The sequence below is a fragment of the Podarcis vaucheri genome (assembly GCF_965113315.1).
Source record: "Podarcis vaucheri genome assembly, chromosome: 6".
NCBI classification, from domain to species: domain Eukaryota; kingdom Metazoa; phylum Chordata; class Lepidosauria; order Squamata; family Lacertidae; genus Podarcis; species Podarcis vaucheri.
The window spans coordinates 77736173-77738566 of record NC_138764.1 but is presented as its reverse complement, the minus strand read 5'-3'; the positions used below and the strand labels follow the sequence as shown (position 1 = coordinate 77738566).

The 2394-nt window shown below is 43.0% G+C and overlaps 1 long non-coding RNA gene across 1 annotated transcript; it reads left to right on the top strand.

Annotated features, from left to right (window-relative positions):
- The first annotated feature begins 320 nt into the window (after positions 1-320).
- Positions 321-2029, top strand: LOC309534000. The gene is made up of 2 exons (XR_014220583.1): positions 321-427; positions 685-2029. It is a non-coding gene; the product is annotated as an uncharacterized lncRNA (long non-coding RNA).
- Positions 2030-2394: the final 365 nt, after the last annotated feature.

Here is a 2394-nt window from a genome sequence, read left to right as displayed (position 1 = left end):
TTATAACGAGGCAGGCAGTTGACAACTTTTCCTCTTATCTTCTGGAGCAGTTCTCCAGCCCTCTCCCTCCATGGTGTTCTTCCTCCAGCAGACTTTATAATAATTTAGGAAGCTGACACACAATCCAAACTTTTCTTCTGGATAATTAGTGAATCAAATGGCCGAAAGACGAAGGTAATTTTCATCCTCCTTGGAGACTTCTTTGCAACAGACATTTTATTGCATGCACAGCTCCAGTCATTACCCAGATGAGCTCTAAAATACCTGAGACAATAACAGACTCGTTGACTTGTAACAGTCTGTCAGTTACCTATAATAAGCCCCTCTGAAGTCGAGTTAAATCCCTGTGCATGAAAATGTTTGCTGATTGTGTTTGTGAATTACAGACTTCTTCCCTGAGTCTGGTCACATGTTCTACAAAGCTACCGTATTTTTTGCTCTATAAGACTCACTTTTTCCCTCCTAAAAAGTAAGGGGAAATGTGTGTGCGTCTTATGGAGCGAATGCAGGCTGCGCAGCTATCTCAGAAGCCAGAACAACAAGAGGGATTGCTGCTTTCACTGCGCAGCGATCCCTCTTGCTGTTCTGGCTTCTGAGATTCAGAATATTTTCTTGTTTTCCTCCTCCAAAAACTAGGTGCGTCTTGTGGTCTGGTGCGTCTTATAGAGCGAAAAATACGGTAAGCAGATAAGAAGAGCTCCGCTGGATGAGGCCAATGGCCCATCTAGTCCAGTGTCCTGTTATCACACTGGCCAAGCAGATGCCATTATTATTATTATTATTATTATTATTATTATTATTATTATTATTATTACTATTATTACTATTCCCATTTATATACTGCCCTTTATCAAAAGATCCCAGGGTGGTGTACAACATTAGAATAATAAAAGCGTAATAAAAAAGCATCATAATATACAATATAATAATAAATTAATCATAACAACAGTCTCCCCACCCACCCACCCATAGCTTTTACAGGCCATAGTTTATTTCATGGCCAAAGGCCTGAGTAAAGAGGAATGTTTTTGTCTGTTGCTTAAGGACCTCTAATGATGGTGCCAGGCAAGCCTCTCTGGGGAGAGCGTTCCACAGATGGGGAGCCGTCACAGGAAATGGTTCGTTCTCATGTTGTCACCCTCTGAACCTGTCAGGGATGGGGAACATAGAGAAGGGCCTCAGATGAAAAGCTCAGGGTACGTGCACTCTGGCTTCCATCACGGTATCCTGTTGCACCAGAAGTGGTTTAGTCATGCTGGCCACATGACCCGGAAAGCTGTCTGTGGACACACACCAGCTCCCTCGGCCGGAAGTGAGATGAGCGCTGCAACCCCATAGTCACCTTTGACTGGATTTAACCATCCAGGAGTCATTTACCTTTTTTTTACCTAAGGTATTGAGGAAAACCAAAAGCAGATGCACCATGGCGTTTCTTCATTCCGCTTTATGGATACACAACCTGTCTGTCTATCTGTCTGCAGGCACTACAGGCATCTGCAAGGGATTCCACAATGAGGGCAATTAAATTTATCTCATTACCCTCGGGGGCAGGCAAAATTTAAACACACCCCTGTCCTTGTGTGACTGCAAACACCTTTCAGTTCAGCACCTTTATGGACAGGGAAAATGCTTACCAGTGTGGAGGAGGAGGAGCTAGAAAGTAAAACTGATCCTGTTCATTTCTGCCCAGGCTGCCCAAAGCATCTCAGTCTGAGATCCTTCTGGAAATGACAACCATCCTTCCATCTTCCCAGCCAATGTAGCAGCTTACAGAGAATAACAGAAATGCTAGCAGTCTTGCCACAGCCGAGAAAGGAGGAAAGCAGAAGCCTGCATACAGAAGCAAGTGCTTGGAAGGAGGGTTGCTTCTTCCAATCATTCGCTTGCTGCTTCCCTATTCCACGTGCAACATTCTATTGGCAACACTATGCTGTTTCTTCTTATTGATTGACAGGATTTCTCTGCTGCCTTTTGATACAATTGAGCTCAAGGTAATTGAGCTCAATAGCTTGTTTGTGTTTGTTTGTTTTTAAGAAAATCAAAGCATGCAATATAATATAGCATGGAGAAGAATGTGACAATTACAAAGGTTATATTGGGGAGAGGGGATTAAAAATCTACATAAGAAGCATTAAAAACAGCAGCAGCAAGGTTCCAGCAATCAAAGAGGTGACCAATCATGTTTTATAACTATAGCACCACTATGGGGGGGGAGGGGAATATATCCTGAATGGAGCATCATTTAGCTCAATGAAAAGATGACACATGGAGCAGGACCCTCTAAGGGTGCTCTTATAGCATAGGAAATCTAATGGGAAAGTAAACAAACACCTGGTGTGTGGATGAATCTCCAACTAGACTTGACAGGCTCATAGGAGCCACAACAATTTTCAT